The 20,074-nt window shown below is 33.8% G+C and overlaps 1 protein-coding gene across 4 annotated transcripts in view; it reads right to left on the minus strand.

The window, feature by feature from the left end:
* FSTL5 (follistatin like 5) overlaps positions 1-16,038 on the minus strand; it is a 558,399-nt gene extending 542,361 nt beyond the window's left edge. For 2 of the 4 annotated variants that reach the window (XM_037058318.1, XM_037058317.1), the window contains exon 1: positions 15,657-16,038. The gene's annotated coding sequence lies outside the window, so the exon portion shown is untranslated. The remainder of the gene's footprint in view (positions 1-15,656) is intronic. The other 2 variants (XM_037058316.1, XM_037058315.1) reach the window with 1 other exon arrangement.
* Between the last annotated feature and the right edge of the window lie 4,036 nt (positions 16,039-20,074).

The following is a 20,074-nucleotide window of genomic DNA, read 5'->3' on the forward strand; positions in this document are numbered from 1 at the left end:
ATCAGATGAGCTTTTATCTTCCCCAAGAACTCAATGAGGATATCACATGACATTTAGTCATCTTGTTTCTGTAGGTAGATTTTTAACTGTGAGTTCACTTGTTCTCTAATATTACCTTTTTAACAAGTTTTAAATAACCTAATATTGGAATTAGTTTTTAAATTTATCTATTTATTTTTAGGTCATGGTCCCTTGCTTAACATAGAAATATTGCTTTTCAAATAATGCCAATCAAATCCAACATCAAGAAACATTTCAGGCAAATAATGGATTTGAAATTTAAAATAACTCTTTGACCCTGGCTGGTGTAGCTCAGTGGACTGAGCGTGGGCATTTGTACCACATGATCGCAGTTTGATTCCCAGTCAGGGCACATGGCTGGGTTGCAGGCCAGTTCCCAGCAGGGGACTCATGAGAGGCAACCATACATTGATATTTCTCTCCTTCTCTCCTTCCCTTCCCCTCTAAAGATAAATAAATAAAATCTTTTAAAATAAATAAATAAATATATAAATAATAAATAAAATAGCTCTTTGATGCCAGGTTTTCTAAGTGTGTCCTATAATATAAGCCGTAGGATTGTTTGGTAGTACACAATTACACATTCACTCCATTGCTGTGAGAAAATACAAAGTAAATTGAAAAATTCAAATTGGATTCATATTTTTATACCATTTAAATTGATACTCTACTTGAGATCTATTCACTATCCTCTCTCAGTATGAACAGGCATTTTAGAAACACTTTTTATTGTTTGCATTGTTTACTTAGTTTGTGTATTTGTTATTAATTTGTATCTACAAATTTAATGTTCTAACTATATAGACTACATAAGTAAATGACAGGCATTTATAACTGGCTGACTGAACCACCTTCATTACATACATCATAATCTGCGTTACTGAGAACTGATAGGTGGCTGGCCAATATTAAATACAATTTTAAATTAAAAATAAATAAATAAATATTTTAACATTGAGGCTATCAGAAGTTTCCATATTAGATGACTTTGTGAACAAATCAGACCATTCCACAGCAATAGCCCGATTCTTTATTTTAATTACATTTATTGGAGGGACATTGGTCAATAAAATTATATAGGTTCCAAGTGTACAATTCTATTATACACCATGTGATGCGCACCATTTGTGCCCACCATTCAAAGTCATACCTTCTGTTATCACCATGTATTGGACCCTCTTCTCCCTTTACTACCCTCTCACCTCTTCCTCTGGTAACCACCACACTTGTCTGTGTGGATAAGGGTTTTTTTGTTTACTCACTTGTTACTTTCTGTTTCATATCCCACCATGAGTGAAATCTTATGGTTATTAACATTTTTTGCCTGACTTATTTCACTTAGCATGATATTCTCAGCATCTATCCACATCGTCACAAATGGCAGTACTTCATCTTTTCATATGTCTGAGTAGTATTCCATTGTATTTGTGTTCCACAAAGAAATTTCAGAAAAAGAAATGAAAAAAATCCTTTTGCAGTTGCAACAAAAAGAATAAAATATCTAGGAATAAAGTATGTGAAAACTACAATTCATTATTAAAAAGATTTAAAAAGACAAAATGAAATGGAAAAATATCCCATGCTCACAAATTGGAAGAATAAACAGTTTAAAATGGACATTTTACCCAAAGAAATATACAGATTTAATACAACCCCCATCAAAATCCTAATGAAATTTTATAAAGCAATAGATTTTTAAAAATCAGATTTGCATGGAACCACAAAAGACCTAGAATAGCCAGAGCAATCCTGAAAAGAAAAGAATTAAGCTGGAGATATTGCACTTCCTGACATGTACTCCCTAACTTCAAACTGTAATACAAAGCAGCAATAATCAAAACAGCATAGTATTAGCAGGAAAACAAACACACAGACCAATGGAATAGGATTGAGAGCCCAGATATAAACCCATATGTACCTGGGCAAATACTTTTTTGACAAAAGAGCCAAAATCATCCAATGGAAAAATAAAACCTCTTCAATAAATTGTAGGAAAATTGGAAAGCCACAAGCAAAAGAATAAAACTAGACTACAGTTTATCTTCATATACATAAATCAACTCAAAATGGATCAAAGACCAATTCTTTTGTCTAATATCCATAACCATCATTTAAAATCTATTCATTAAAAGAGCACAATTATAAATAAATTGAGTAAAATGTGCTATTTGTATATTTTAGTCTATCATTAAAGTATTTGACCCAATTAAAAATAAAGTGAAAAATACATGACTTCTTTTGTTTGATAATTATTGTCATCCTCAATTCCTTTTATGTCTTGAATTTGGGCTTTATTGAATTGTCACCCATTATATTTAATATACACATGATTATAGTGAATCTTCAACTTTAAATATATCAACGTAATACTATATCGAAAATTTACTTATCTTTATACTAATAAGTATGGAAGTGCCAGTAAATTCAAAAGTTTAAGTGGCTTTATATCTATTATCACTATTTTATTTTATCACTATTAAAACAGAATATTACATATTTTAAGGTAAACATAATTAAACTTATTTACTATTAATAATAAATGATCATATATATAGTTTTACTCTCCCCCCAAAATAAGTCTGTTTACTGCAAACATGTAAAAATTTTCTACAATGTACCTAAAAACACAATATAAAACTTCTTGAAGTGCATGTGACTTATTACTATACTTTGGTTTTCTGAATCAAGAATTATTAACTCGCATTTCTGAAAGAATTAATCTACCAAGCCATTTTACAAATCAATACAACTTATCTTATTTGAAATGAATTTTAGGTGCTGTAATGATTACAAGAAGTAAACTTAGAAGTATACATTTGATACTCAGCCTTAAAAGAATGCACGTGAAAAAACAAAACAAGCAAAACAACACTTGATGTTATATACTCTGCGCAAGCGTGCGTGAGGAAAAACACCGCAAAGTCAAAACCAAAGACTTCTGTTTGTATCATTCACCATGTAACCACAGTTATGAGGCTCATAAATGAAGTTTTGTTTTCAAGGTTATTATGATGACAAATCCCCAAATGAAGTGTCTGAATGTATCTGCTCAGGATAATACATAAAAATCTGGAAGTGTGGAGTCATTGCAACAAGATCCATACACAGTTGAGTCTAATCTCAATTAAAATAGCTTCATTTTAGTTCTTATTATCAACTTATATGATAATAAAGATTTCTGCCACTGAAAAGTCAATGTTGATTCTTTCGGTCTGTACAGATATTCACAGTTACATTGTTATAGACACGCCCACATCTAAATACATATTAGAAAAATAAGATTTTTAAAAATATTTTGTTCCTAGTAAAAATATGCTACATCATGATTCTACTTCATTTCTAAATCAGTTTCAATATTATGTTCAGTGTAACATCTGTTTCTAGGGTAAAATATTTGGAAAACGCCAAAAGAGAAGTTTAGATATTTCCCCATTCACTGGAAAGACTTGAAGGGAAAACAAAGAGACAGCATTGCATTAATAAAATTACTTATATGTCCTTTATAAATTAAGGAATGTTTTAATTTACATTGCTTATGTCTTTAGCTAACAAGCTAGAATATCTTAATTAAAAATAATGAATAATCAGGACTGCTTTGGAATAATATAACTTTGTTTAGAATCTCAAATACTCAAGAGATGAGTCACTTTGAAGAAATGCTAATGGACTTGAGAAAGTTAAGTGCTTTCTAGAAAAACATATGAGGCATAATGTATTTTATTGAAGACTGTAGAATTTTTAAAAACTTGCATGGAAAATAGGACACTAAAATCACAGAGTATTAAAGACATACATATGTAGTATTGGGACCTGTGTTTGGAAGACCCGTATGTGACTCCTGCCTGTCTGAGACAATGTCATCTTTCACCTTCCCAGAACCTAAGGTAGAACCTTAGGCTCAGCCTTGGTTCTACCTTAAAAGCTTTTCTAAAGTTTTCATTAAATAAAAGCCCAATAACTGCTTAATAAACAACTACTTCTGTTTCATAGAATCTAATTTTTATTGATTGTATAAAACAGTTAAGGTAAGGTTCTCTTAAATTAATGGTCAAAGGATTTACAGAGAAAACTTAGAATCACCTCTAGGAAATTTATTAAAACATCACATTCACTAATAAGCAAATGTAAATGAAAACCTGGAAAGTGCAATTTTCACTGTTAAATTAACAAAATTAAAACATATAACACTATGTGGTCAAATATCTCAAACATTATTAGCCTATGTGGATTGATGTATTAATTATAGAAATAACACTATAATAGCTATCTATGCTCTTAAGAACAATTCAAGGATCTTACTAAGCAATTAATTTCTGGGAAATTTCATAATAATGATAACAACTTTGAATGGATTTCAAATATACTTTTCAAAAGTTTGTAGTTCACACAGCATTCATATAAAAATCACATGCCAAACAATAGGAAATAATGTATAAAATCTGAAAGTGTCATTATGCAAGAAAAGAACCTATTCATTTAATTTAAATCAGGAGTAAATAATACTATCACACTCAAAGAATGTTAAAAAGTTACTAGTAATAAAAGTTTTATTCCTTTTCAAGAATGCTATTTCTTAATACCTCATTCTTATAGCATAGTAAGTTTTCATCTGAATCCTTAGGTGATGTTTGATACTCTGTGATACATAAAAAAATTAAAATTTAATTGGAAAAGTGTTTAAATGAACACATTATATATTTTCAACAAGACTGACAAATCACGTAGCAAAATCCCCATAAAAATAACCTGAGATACTTACCACTTTCAAATACAAGATTTGTAAATATTAGACACGGCTCTTAGTATGAAGTTGCTTACAAAAACTTCGATTTTTCTGAGGAAACGTATCCTTAGTGTTGTGCTAGATTTTAAACATTTGGAAGGATGCTACTGCAGCTGCTGGGGTAGGACAAAAACCTGTCTGTAAGTCCAGTGTATTTAAACTAACCAGTAAAATTTTAGGATATGGTCTGACATTCTTACGACCACCGCAGATTTCCTTTAAGCCTGATGATGCCTAATGATGTTTTACATAAGTCTCTTGCACACTAGGCACCTACTTTTCACGTTCTCTTTTCTAGATCAAGAATCCTGTAACTGAGATCTAAAAACGGAGGCAGTGAAAGGCCTCGTATCACAGAGTGGAGTCTTCATAGTGTTTGAACAATGTATAAATCAAACCCATTTACTTTCTGTAATAAATAAGATACAGCAATTTAAAGTGAAATGGTGAATCTTTTTCAACCATTTAAGTAGTCACGAATTTCAAAACTTCAAAAATTATTTTGCACTTAAAAATCTTTATTCTCTATGCATGAAGCAGACTACGTTGAAGAAAAAGCACAGTGAATTAGAAGACTGGTATCAGCATATCCTCAATGCCCTCTTGAGCTTTCTTTACTGAGTTTAGACAGTTGTTCACCTACCTAGATGTTCAAAACAACATATAATTAATGAGATGCCCAGCTGAGTGCTAGCATTGATAGCAGTTTTCACAGCCGGGGCACACAATTCTGCTTCAGACGTTGTCAATTAAGTTGTACTATTTGTGCAAAGACAGGGAAACAAACTCAATGAAAGCCCTCCACCTTCCTCAGACCTCAGGACACAGAAATAGGACACTTGCCAAAAAACACAACATGAAATAAACAGTCATAGAAGGTATTTATTGGGAATCTTTGTTGTCATGAATTGTAAATACGCATACTTAACATGCAAAGCATTTTTTAGAAAAATTTCCCTTTCACCCTTTAATTTATTTTTAGCTCAATTAATTATGGTTTCAGGAGAAATCTCACCAAATAATTCAAGCAAAGCATTGACACAAATTGCGTAAATTCTTTCAAGCCTTACTTTTCTGTAAATGCACTAACTTTTGGGACTCTGCCAAAGGAATGAGGTACTGTGCATCTAATAACATTTATTTTGTAAAGTTGTGCATGTATTTTTATGGCATTCATTTTTTAAAATTCTTCCTTACATGGTCCCATGATGTCACAGTTTTTGTGAAAAGAACATAATCACATAAAAACTAACAAATGCCATGGTTTCTCAAGCATGTGCACAAATCCAAAAGGCATTTTAAGCATTTCTCTCCCCCTAACAATGCCACAGTTTATGGGATAATGGATCATTTGATATAAATACCAGCTCACTGGATCCCTGCCTCAAAGGAGCATAGATTGGAGAGCATTTAAGTTTCTATAAAAGAATGTGAAGGTCTGAACAAATGAACTGTACAATACACAAAGAATACAGACTAATTTTCAGAAACTAACTTTGAGTCTCAGAATTTAGTTGCAACATGCTCTATATAGTGTTAAAAATGAAAATCACAATGAAAATGAATCTATGTAATATTTTTCAAATACATTATAGTACCAAACAGAAAGGGGAGCTAATATTCATTAATGAGAAAATCACAACTAATCATGTTTTTCATAATGGGAGCCTTTGCATTTTCACCAATAATTTGACTTCCAGGAATAAGAGAAATACTCCAAAAACAACACGTACACATGGCCAACAGGTATGAAAAGTTGCTCAACATCACTAATCATCAAATAAATGCAAAGCAAAACTGCATTGAGGATGGCTAGCATCAAAAGAGAGAGAGAGAGGTAGAATTTGTTGGTGAGAATATGGAAAAATTGGAACCCTGGTGCTCTGTTGGTAGAAATGTAAAGTGGTATAATCACTATGGAAAATACTATGAAGGTTCCTTAAAAAACTAGAAATAGAACTACCATACGACCCTTCAATCCCTCTCTAAGTATTCATCCAAAGATATTAAAGCAGGTTATCAAAGATACTTTCATTCCTGTGTTTATTGCAGAATTATTCACAATAGCCACAAGTCAAGTTAACATATCAGAAGCTACTTGATGGGCCCCTTAGAATGACAAGGTTAGTAACTAAGATTATCTTAGGTACTATCTTAGATAGCACTCTTATCCTTTAGTCATTCTTTACCTGTTCCACTTTTTATCATAACACTTATCAATACCAAACATTATCTTTGTCTTTTTGGGTTGGCTTATTGTCTGTCTTTTCGGAGTACAGAAGAAATTTGGTTTCCATCATTTCTGCTCAACCCCATCACCCAGTAGAATGCCTGAAGCACAGAAGGTACTTAATTAATGCTCATTGAATTAATATTCTATTTTATAATAAATATAACAACAATTTAAGCATTGTTTATTAAAATTAAAACTTGAATGTGTATACTAGTTAAGTTTTTTCAGGTCTTATCAAAATGAAATTACCTCAATAGTATTTCAACTATAAAAGATACAACTATAATGAAGTTTTTAGGTTTCAGCTATAAATAATGTTAGTAAAATAATTTTCCAATTAGTTATCAATCTTCAGACCAAGGACAAAATCATTATTGATATATATATATATGTAACATTCTTTTCAAGATGAATCTTCTAAAATTTGAAGTTGTTTTCAAAGTAAATATAAATTTCTTGTACTTCCTAAAGAATAAACATGAATATCATTTTTACCTCTTATATAACTTCTATATCATTTCTGAAACATAATATTAAATATAAAAGCCTCATTTGCATAGAAAGATTTTTTGTTGCATGGAATAAGATAAGAAAATTCCTTTGTATGGCTTGTAATTAGTCAAGACCAAAGACAAAAATGTGAAATCAGAGAGGATTAACCAAATCTAAAATCTAGAAACTTTAATCATGTACAAAACACTGCATTATGTAAGTAAGCATAAAAAAGAATACACTTCAATGAGTATTAAATAACATATATATTAATAAATTCTAAACTGCAAAGTTTTGTATACAAGGAAGGAATTCCTAGGCCTTTTCCTTTAAAAAGAGTTTAAGATTAATTAAGAAAAACAACCTAAGACACGTTACAAAATTCAAAAGCAATGCCAGCCTGTCCACTTCATAGTTCAGGTCATCGACACTGGGAAGAGACAAATGAGCTCATTGGCACTATGGCGGTGAAGAAAGACTCGAGGTTCAAGTAGAACTTGAACCGGGTATGTAGGCAGAATTCTAACAGGAATCTCAGTGGCCAACACTTACCTTGTGTGTAGGCAGACCCCTTAACTTGCTTTTGACTACCAGAATATTACAAAGGTAATGTAATATTGCTCTTGAGGTTATGTTCTGTTATATGGCTAACAGGAGAGGCTTTAAAATGTAATTAAGGTTCCAAATCAGTTGACTTGATGTACATTCAAAGACAGAATATTCTAACTGGATCTGACCCAATGAAGTGAGCCCTTTAAATGCAGGTCTAGTGATCAGAAGCTGTAGGAGTCAGCAAGACTATCTGGCCTTGAAGTAACAACCTTCCATGAATTCTGAGCTGTAAAGAAATACATCCTGCCAAGAGCCAGTGATCTTGGAGAACCTAGAGCCTCAAATAAGAACCCAGCACTGGCTGAAGACTTGATGTGAGACCCTGAGTAGAGGCCCAGCTAGTCTGTACCCAGACTTGTAACCCACAGAAACTATGAGATAATGGATGTTTAAGTCACTAAAGTTATGTCAATTTTATGCAACAATAGAAAACAAATGTATACATGTAAAAAAAGGAGGGGGCGCATCTTGGTGATATCCACAGTGCCATTTGTTGCAACAATTCTATAGACTCTGAAAAGCACATAGGAGGACATATGATCTTACACTATGAGAAAACTTGGTTGGAAATAGAGGAGTGGAATGTATGTTGGGCTTCCTGAAAATATGACAGCCCAGACAGGGCACTGTGTTTACATAGAAAGAAGGAATTATGCTGTATATATTGACCCATCTCTTTTTTACTTATGTGCATTGCACCTATGAGAAAACTGAAAATCAGGTTGATTACAACCTGATCAATCTGCAGGGTGTAGAACCAATTAGAATGATCTTAAAAACGAGCAGAGAATTTCCACTTAATATAGTAAAAATTAGAGACCCACTGATGATATCTGAACACAGTGACATTTGAATGCTTACTTTAATCAAGAGGAATTTAGAAGACGTCTGAAGTCTGTATTAGCAGCGTATAATGATTCCGATCATGCAGCTGGCTTCAGACAAGCTTGGTCTGAGTTCCAGCTCCAGTGGCAACCTAATTCTTTAAGCTTTGGTTTCCCAATATCTGCCTTACAAGGTGTTGTATATATAAAATGAAATAATGTTTATAAATACTGAACATCGTTCATGACATATTATGAATCACCAAAATTTTAGTTGCCATTTGTATCATTTAGTATTACAGCAAAAGAAACAAGAAATAGGGATTAATGTAGAGAATATGAAATAATTCCATGAGATGGGACAGTTTCGGTTAAGGCAAACTTAATAAGGGAGGAGAATAGAAAATAGAAATGAGGAACATTAAAATTTGAGGACTCCCTACATATAGTATAGTAAGAATGATGTAAGTTTAAAATCCCTATAAATTTTCAGACCAAGGTAAATGAAAAAGAGCGTGCCATTAACTGGCACACGGAAAAACTAGGATGAGGACCATGTGAAGGATGAGAAGATGAATTCATGGGATTTGTGCTGTCACCATGAAATCAGAATTAAAATGTTTAGCAGAGCCTTGTAAATATATTAATGGAGTTCAAATCTGGGCCAGAGCCATAGATTTGGACAATATCTCTGAAGAGAGAATAATTGTAGCTGCCGGAGCGAATGGACTTCCTACGGGGCATCACAGAGAGTGAGGAACTGTGAGTTAAATGAATTGTATACTACGTGGTGCAGAAAGTTGAAGATTAAAAATGATTATACCAAAGCTGCTTTCAAAAGTAAAACACCAGGTATTGCTAGCCAATATATTAAAAAGTTAATAAAAGCCCAGTAAACTTTCTTCCCAAATCAAACTTCTCTATCTCCTTTGGGACCTATTTACTAAGGAGAACCCAAAACTTGGATAATGAGGACTCACTAGGGAACCTGATGCAACTCCGTGGCTGTCCCAGGAGCTGTGTTATAATTACCAGTGCTCACACCTGTTCTACTCAGACCAAAAGCTATATGAAAACAAGAAGTACCAACTACTGGTCAATACTTCCATTTGTATCTCAAATAGAGTAAGAAAAAAAAGATTTAATATTTCCCAAGCATTCAAGAAATTACCTCTTTTAAACTGTGTTTCAAAACTATTAGTTTTATTTTGGTTGCTTTACATGATCTCGTGGACTACTTAAAATATTTGCAACTAATTAGCCTGAAGGTTTAAATGTGAGTAGTGGGTAATAGCACAGCTGCTCATTAATTGAAGTGGGCTGAAGTTCAAGATGTATTTATATTTAATTAGGGGTCCAGTAGGATTTTTTAGGGAAATAAGAACCTCTTAAGAAAACTTAACCACTCTATCATTTTATATTCTATTTGAGATACAAATAGAATATACAAATATTCTAACAATATAAATATACAAACAATATTTACAAATATACAAATACACAAAAAATATAAATATTGTTTGTTGCTAATATTTTCAATACTCTATGGGGTCAAATAGTATAGCAGCTCTCTAACATTAAATATACAAGAAAATCTCCTTAAGATTAAGGTATTACGCATTCTAAGGATACTAAAGGATACATGCTATTAAATAACTTTAATAGAACAATAATTAAGGAAACGATTTGGGAACATTCACATTTAGTAAATAGGGTATCACAGAAAAAATATTCTAAATAAGACACACCAAACTGAGTATTTGACCTCATCAGAGGTTCTAGAAAGTGCAGTGTAGGTTAAAGGGGGATTCATCGGTTTAATAGAGTAATCCTCCTGTTCCTAGTTGTGTGGCCATGGGCTGGAGTGGTGCAGAGCTTTGATCTGAGTTCCTGATTTCTTCCATCTAAAATGAAGATACTATGAAATATAAATGATTATATAAATATTAAACAATTTAATACAGATGAAATGGCCTAATATAAATAAATATATGTGTACATATGTTAATATTTTGAATGGGATATTTTTCTTCCAAGATGAATGAGCAAATCAAGGCTCAAAGACGTTATGCTCACCTATAAATAGGTAATGTATCACGAAACAGAAAATGTGTTTACTAGTAGTAAGTCGCTGGCTCTTTTTCTTTAGAAAGATGAATAAGAACAACCTTCTTAATTCTAAATGAGGCAGCAGGGTCTGTTTGACACCAAAGTCACAGCAATTACTGTGGCTTTGAGAAAAAGGGCTACATTACCATAGAGAGCATGGGGGCATTTATATCTTTATGAGAGCAACCTTTACTTTTAGGCTTTTAGAAATTAGAAAAAGTAAGTCCCTGGTGGTCATTAAAACACTATCTAATGTGTTTTGTGGAAGTGATCCAACCAGGAAAGGTAAATTATTTCCATTTCATCAACATCTTTGGGGAACATAGTTCAGGTTTGTATGTTTTAATTGCTACAGTATGTATGGTCTAATTGCTATCTTGGTGATATTTGCAGGGAAAATATATCACTAAAGTAATTTTCTTTAGACTGTCATTTGAATATGAATCTCCATGCAAAAGTATTTTCAAATCTTTTGCACGGTGCTTGAGAATTGCTGGCAGTCCTATGAACTAGTTATGAGTTGGAGAAATATTCTCTGTATTGACATGCAAATGAACTCACTAAGCAACCAATTTGCTTTAGAGATTTACATAATTTGATACCAAAAGCCACATTAAATTAATATTAATCACTTGGTTTTAAAGAAAGAAAGTTCAGGGTGAAGCTGTTCTTTCCACATTTCATCACATCTATGCATGAAAACAGTGATTCACAAGAAATAAAAATGTTTTAGGTATAGGAATATCCAGGCTCTGTTTCTTAGAAGTACACGACTTATTACCAAAGATATATAGGAAGTAAACCTGAAGTATCTTTTTTAGATAACTTACAGAGCTCTCATTTTCTCAGAATCAGTGTAGTGCCATAAACTCTTCCTTATGCACACAGCTGTTTTCTTTCTTATCCCTAGCAAATTTTCATTTCCAATGTTCCCTTCCCTTGCCAACTATCAAGAGAGCTCCTGAATGATACCTTCATCCCCAAATAACTGGTGTGTCCCTAAGCATACTAGCCTAAATAAAAAATAGCAATAATTAGAATACACATTTGCCACTAAAACAGTCTTATTGTATTACAGCTTATTATGTAAATTATTTTTAATTAAGCAGCATTTGTTGAACTTAAATGTTCCACTTCATTCTCATTTCATGTTTAGGGTAGAGTAGAATTTAACAAAATTATACACATGCACATAAACACCCATGATTATACTATTGTTTACTTCTTTCTCTTTCAGAAAGCCCATTAAAAGGCTTACTGGAATTCTGGAGTTCAGAACTTTTCAAAAACACTACCTCATCCATTGTAGTAATAGTAACTTTCTCGATTACAAGGTGATTAAAGTACAAAAGGGCCAATTGTTTTGCTATGTGGTGACCTATTTGATAGGAAAGTTAAGATACTCCACAAAGGACCACAGCTCACCTTAAGTAGACTGTGCCCAAAGGACATTGGAGCTGTTGCAGTAGAAGTGATTAAGTCTGTTTGGGGAAGGATAATTGGTCACATGAATGTTACAATGATGTTAACAACAGGAAGCACTTTTTTTTTCTAGCCTGTTAGTTTGTAAGGATCTTTCAAACTTGGTAATATGTTGAGTAATAAAAATATTAAAGTTAGTATGGTGATTTGGGGCAAATATGAAAAACTAATAGGGACATATTCAGGGTCTTTGGCCTCACTTGCTGAGTGAGGACTAAACATGAAAAATGGCCATTATTCAAAAATTTTTTCGATAAACTGTTACTTGCATAATTTCTTAAAGGTAATTTTAAAAGTTACTTTTAAAAAGTCAATTCATTCAAACTTTTTACCTATTTTAAGCTTCTAAATACTTTCTGTATTCCTCCATTGTACATGTAAGTAAATTAAATTTAAAAAGCAATATGTAGCCTTGATAACTGAAAACCCAAATTAGTTCACTTTTATATTAAATCTTACCAAACACACAGTTACCTTATTTGTGAGGAAAAACTAATATATCTGTCTAGCTACATTTTAAATTTAATTTTTGTCTAAATCAATGTGTCTTAAGAGACTGAGGAACAAGAAAAACAACTTGAACATATCATATCAAATTATTTCAGGAATTTTCTACACTTTGTAAAAAGTTCATCATCTTGAAGTAAAATGTGCTATACACATTTTCAGTGCCTATGTAATGAAATTAATTAATGCTTTAGTAGGCTATACATTGTTGTATTGAACATTTCTTTGAATTTCACATGGACGAGTTATAACTCCAAAATATGCTCATTTCTTTGCATCATAAAGAATTAATGAAAGGCCATCCCATTTGAATGTTTTTGGAGGTGTCTTCAAAGATGGCAATTTTATTTATTTATAGTAGGAATTATATGCTGCATCCAAATAGTATTCCCCATATGCTACATTTGGGCTAATTATGGTCAAAGAATTTTACTTACTTCTTCCGAACTAAGACACAAATATTTCTAATATTTTAAATTTGCAATTTCATTGAATATAGTTTGGGCTGATTTCATTTTTGCCAGTAGAAAATTTTGATTTCAGCATTTAAGCATCAAAATCTGATAACATTAAAGTTCACCCAAAAGAATTGCAGATATGGGTAGTTCATGCTAGCTGCCCATACTTGAACAAAGACATACATCTTGGCATACTTTATGCTAAAAGAAGTCAATGAGATACTCAGAGAATTCGGTGATTATAGTGTTTATATATGTTACTGCCTTTCAAGTAAGTTATAAAATTCAAATATATGTTGATGTTTTGATACAAGAAAATAAAATAAAACTAGTATCAAAAGAAGCCACAATTCTGTTTCAAATTCCACCATCTCCATATACCAAGGTAATTAGTTTTAAAAACAAAATATAAAATATATAGAAGAAAAGAATGATCCTATATATATTTACAGAAGTCTGTTTGGTATAAACTTCATAGCTCAGTGTTTCTCATATCTTATTTTACTCCTGTACCTGGCTAGTCTTCAAAAATTTCTAGCAATATTTAATGTAAGATCACATGACTGACAGGAATCCTACAAAGAACATTTATTTAGGGTAAAACATTGGAAAACCTTAGAAGGATTTACATCTGACCCCTAGTGTTTGCAACAGTACCCACTTGTAACAATCTACTCATGTAGGACTATGTTGTAAATAAAATGAAAAATTGCCACCCTGAAGAATTATTTTCAATCATAAACTGTAATGTTAGAGTTCATCCTTGTAAGTATGATGCAACTAGAGTAGAAATGTTTTATCATTAAGAACATTAAAAGCATTTAAACTCACTGTACTCTTAAATTGCTGAAAAACATACCCCCTACTCAGTTGAGCAATACTCATTAACTCTGCAACAGCTTATATTTGACCCATTCCTATTGCTATTGGGCATCTGGCTGCAACCTGAACTCTCTCCCATAGAATGTAAAGGAACCCTCAACCACAGTGTTTTTCTAGTCATAGAAAATATGACTAGATCTTTATACTTAATCTAATGTCACTAAATGACAGATGAAAGCTCAAAATTCTATTTATCAAACAAACCATCAACTGTCTCAAATAAAGTCTGAACAGTAATATGAGATACACAGCTAACTTCTATCATTTAATAATTTTTCACCATGAGAAGTACTATTCAGTGTTTTTCTGCATTGATTCTTTCTCCGAACACACTCAAAACACACTGCCAACTGACAAAAGGAACATAGCTTCAAAAGAAAATCTCCCAAGTAGAGAAAAGCTCCCTGTTAAGCATGCAAGAGGTTAAACATTGCTGAAATAGCGAGACATTTTCTCAGCCCACGCTTCTCAGTTCCATTCAATTACCAACAGCGGTAGCGACTATAACACAAGCTAAAACTGTATTATTAAATCAGAGCTTCCCCTTTACATCAACTCTAACCTGAGAAGGTGGGAGGGGATGACATTTACTAGTCAATAGCAGAACAAACAGCCCCCAACTTGGAAATGCACATGACCTTGGGGTGTAGAATTTTCAGGGACTGAGTTTCACAAGTTTTATTTGGATCTACTGCATAACAATACATCCAAATGAACCCAGCATGGTATAAATGTTCCTGCCCTTAGCTCCTCCACTCTAAAAATGTTGAGAGCTCTACACGTTGTAGTCTATGCTTTGCATACCAGAGATAATATTAATCAGAGATTAGTTCAAACCTCTCTTTAAAATTGCGTGTTTTCTAACAACTTGTTGGTTGGTTTATTCAATGTAGTTTATGAACATATTTGGGGGCTTGCATTGAATGGTTTCTGTTCCTCAAACCATGCTGGAAGTGTTGGTCTACATATATTTATATTTATAAAGCAGGATGTGACACGATGACATTAACTTCACCCAAAAAAAAAAAGCAAAAAAACAAACCCCTCAACTTCCCCTCTAGAATTTCAGTGAATAATCACCAATAGATGCTCTTCTAATAATGATGACAGCAATTATTTAAATAATTATTGCAATCATTGCCAAAAGTCCCATTTCAAATTATAAAAATAATCATAACTTGGTTTGAAATTTTGTATGGCCGTCAGCATTTCCCCCCAACATATGTAATAATTTTAAACAATATTTTTCTTACCTTATTTTAACAGTCAAAAAGTCTCCCAGAAAGATCCCTAAATGGTGTGGAAATATAAATCACAGTAAGATAATGATTTAAAAAACTAAAAAGATCCTCTTAGCTGGGAAAAGATGAAAATAGTTTGATCTGAAACTATAGAAATCTCCAAAGTCACGCCTGAATGGGCGCCCAGGTGGCAAACAGAGGACTCTCTCCCACGTCCGCTACCACACTCCGTTGTCAAGTTGATTTAGTTGAAGCGGATCCGCAGGGCACAGAGGGCGTTGCCTGGAGGGCAACCGGTCTGCTCAGGTCCCAGGTTCAGCACCGACAGCGCAGTGGACAGCACCAGCTCCTCTCACCTCCAGTTTGTCTCAGTCACTGAACCAGGCTGATTCTCGCACCTCCTCCCTAAGCAAGAGCTGCTGCCACTCAACCAGGCTTGCCCCGCCCCCCACAGCTGACGTAACTATTTTGCATATCAACTCCGGGAGAGGTGCCGGGCGCCCCCTTGACTGGGTTTCTGCTGGGGTCAGCTGAGGCAATCCGGGGGACAAAATACAGGCTTAGGATCAATGAGGGCATCCCTGGACCTCACGATCCATTCACCACCAGACCAGAAGAAACTAAACGCTCTCAGAGTGGCTCGAGCCTCTCCCCGCGCTGGGACTGCGTGTCTGCGAGCTCTGAAAGATGCTGGGCTCAGCTGGGGCGGGCAGGCGGGCGGGCAGGCGGGTGGGCAGGGGGCAGTGGAGCCCGGAGAGCAGCGGCTGGGGAGGGGGTGGGCAAGGGACCGGGGAACGCGAGGAATCTATTCAGTCACCCCGAAAAGACTCCCCGATCCTTTTGGTCTTCCTGGCCAAACTTTCCTCCTCCTCGTTCCATTTGTTTACTGGAAAGGATGTATTTGGTGTTCCGTTCCCTTTTCCTCGGTTCACGGAACTGCTAGAGGGAGTTGCTGCAGCAGAAACTTGTTCTGGAGAAAAACATGGTTTGAGCACCAGGAGGAAATGGGAAAGCTTGCAGTGCTTATCATCATTCATAAACAGAATCTTTTCTTAATGTTTGATAGGAGTGCTGCATAGTATATGTCAGATTTCATGTGTGTTCCTGCGAAATGTGCAGAGCCCTCCGTCTCCATTCTTGTGGTTTAACTATATTGTCAAGCTAAATGGATTTGGAGAACACGGGGTTAAAATGAAAATTATTTGATAATGAAAAAAGTAAAAACTTCTCAGCTTCCACGTTCACTGCCACAATCCTGAAGGTTATGCAATGTTTGCTACGTCTAATATATCAATTATTCTCTGAAAGATGGGGTGTGTGGGAAGCATTTCACAGCCCTTAGCAATTCTTAGTATGTATGGTTTATTAACCCCTGAGACCCCGAGGGTCTTGAGAGCAAAAAAGGAGGGGCCACCATGCCATTAGATCCCTAAACAAAACAGCGAACAGAACTGATCAGCCACCCAAAAGTGTCATCATTCACCTATTGTCCCCATGTCTCACCTACAGCCATCAGGACTTACTTATACCAAGAAATGGGCAAATAGAATTAAGGTTAACTTTCTGAAGCTGGCTAAAATATCTTTCATTAAATTGACTATGAAATTTTGCAGCATCTAATACATTGTTTTCTATCAAAATGCATACCTACTGATACGCATCATTGTATTCTAGGAGATTAATATAATTTTACACTGAATCTACTCATGAGTTTTTCAGGGACTCTGTTAAAATGAATACATTTGTTTATTTCTCTATCAGGAAAAATATTTAACATATTTGTTTGCAAAGTTTAAGAAATTACTTGAGGAAGCATATTTCCTTTGTGAGAATTTTGGTTGTAACCAAAATTCATAAGAGTCACTTAAATAGGAGCACAATTGAAAGGAAAAATTTGTTTCTGCATTACACTTACAAAAGCCTTTCTTTTCAGCTTTTTTCTAGAATTGTCTTTCCCAAATAGTCAATTTCTTGGGAACATCCCTCCAACACATCTATACCATATTATATCCAGGTCACCTGGGATGTCTTACTTTCCTCTGACAACTACTGACTTTAGGTAAATATGTAAATAATAATTGTCACGCCTTTCTGCACTACTTATTACATAGATGTACTCACATACACACACATTCTAAAGGTGACTAAACTCCCAAAGCGATTTTAATAATGAGTTCTGACACCCTGGTATGCCGTGAAAGATGACGTTCGGAGGCAGATGGGCCTTCTACTGTTACAATGACAATGGAGCCCACTGTATAACCCATTCTTAGACTGATCAAAGGACATATCTTATGCTTCTTTTGGAAATGCCATATGGCATCTTCTGTTCTACTTCATGGCAACATGCCAAAATATCAGCTAAGACTTAAAAGTTCACTGTGGGAATTATACAGAGTGTATTATAAAAATTCTTATAAAATTCCACCAAAGTCTGTGTCATATGTTGTTCAATAGAACACTGTTAATCAGTTCACTTCAATGATCATATTGTTTTGGGCTATGGATTCAATTAAGGTAGGCATAATATTATTCAAAAGCCTAAAAGGACCAGACTGGATAACAAAAATATGTTTCAAATATGAGGGGGGAAAAAAACAGACCCTCCTTCTCATTGTCTCCAAAAAAGAGAAAGAAATTTTTTTTAAAAAAGGAAAGCAAAAAATAGAACACTTTGGAATGCATGCATGAGAATGTACACATGCAGAAAAGTATCATGAGGACTGCATCTTCCCAGGAGGCTCAGGTTCTGTTCTGTCTTAATTGGCTTTGTGACCAGTACCTTTCATCACAATTGTCATTTGTAAAATATGGGTATTGTACCCAATTACCTATCTGTGATTTTGTGACTTTATATTAGAATTTTAAAACATCAGAAATCTCTATATTTTAATGCAAGACCTTAAGAACTTTCCCCTAAGGTGCAATAAACTGGCATCTGGTTACTAAGACTCTGAAAATGGTACCTTAAGGCAAGGAGTTTGAGAAGGGTGGGAAGGGGCCAAGTGACTAGTACCAGGGGTGAGGTTAAAGAGGCCAAAAATAAATCTTACCTGCCCAGGATGCAACTAAGAGATGACTGAATGAGTCTATTCCAATGTTCACTTATTTTTATATATGTAATATTATAATATTCTCACATACAGTCACACATTAATTACTGCTCAAGATATTTCGGGTAATTATAAAGCAACAATAAAATGTAAAGCACACAGAAAGTGATTAAATGCATTTTAGCTGTACATTGCCATTGGGAAGATGACAAAAATATTAAGAAATATACTGAAGGAAATATCTTTAAAGCTGAATGACCAATGTCTACTGTAGGATTTTAATTTAGGTAACTTACATGAAAATGTTAAAATGAAATACACAGAAATTGTTAAGCTCATTGTATTGGTGTCTTGTGTATGCGTATTTGTACTTATATGAATGATTTACCTTTTACCATATTTTGCCATATAGTACATGCACTCATATTTTTGGCCCAACTTTCAGGAAAAAAATCTTTTGTTTTAATTTTTTATTTCAATTATCCATTTATATATATTTAGATACTTTTTTGTGTTATAAAGGAATTTTAGCATTTACTTTTGAACACATGATGGTACAAGAAATTGTATATAACATAATTGCAAAACACAAGAACAGATACAAGGCATTCCAGGTACTACCCATGTATAACCCACATTCTTATTTTTCCCTCAGAAATTTGGGCAAAATGGTGTGCACTATACACAGCAAAATACGGTAGTCATATTGCCTTCTGATTCTCTATGTTTGGACTCCTATAGTGGCACCAAATTTTACAAACTCTTTTCAAATAATAATAATTCTAATGTATTTGTAGTATGTTAGTAATTATAAATGCTCTAAAGATAATAACAGTGTATACTTTGTTACTTTTTGAATTGGTTATGAGGAGATTTACAAATTAAGAACATGCACATCTTGAAAAGCAAATATTCACTAGTTTATCTAGGTAATTTTCACTCTTTGTTTTATTTAAGATTTTATTTATTTATCTTGGGAGGGGAAGGGAAGGAGAGAGGGAGAGAAACATCAATGTATGGTTGCCTCTCATGTGTCCCCTGCTGGGAACTGGCCTGCAACCCAGGCATGTGCCCTGACAGGGAATTGAACCATGATCCCTTAGTTAGCAGGCCTGCGCTCAATCCACTGAGCTATACCAGCCAGGACTTCACTCTTAATTTTGGAAGATTAAAATAAAGCAGAAGCAGGAAAAAAAATCATAGTCATAACTGACCAAGCCTTCCTTAATTTTAAAAACAATAAGTTTACAAATATTAGCACAAAATACATCGATGTTAAGGATCTCAACTCCTGCCATATGAGCTTCTCTATGATTGTGCTTTTTCCTGACAACTTGTGCACATAGTGTTTTTAAAGAGCAAATGTTTCATTTAACG

The sequence above is a fragment of the Sturnira hondurensis genome, unplaced genomic scaffold (assembly GCF_014824575.4).
Source record: "Sturnira hondurensis isolate 20B ecotype Veracruz unplaced genomic scaffold, ASM1482457v3 Scaffold0010128, whole genome shotgun sequence".
Lineage (NCBI taxonomy): Eukaryota > Metazoa > Chordata > Mammalia > Chiroptera > Phyllostomidae > Sturnira > Sturnira hondurensis.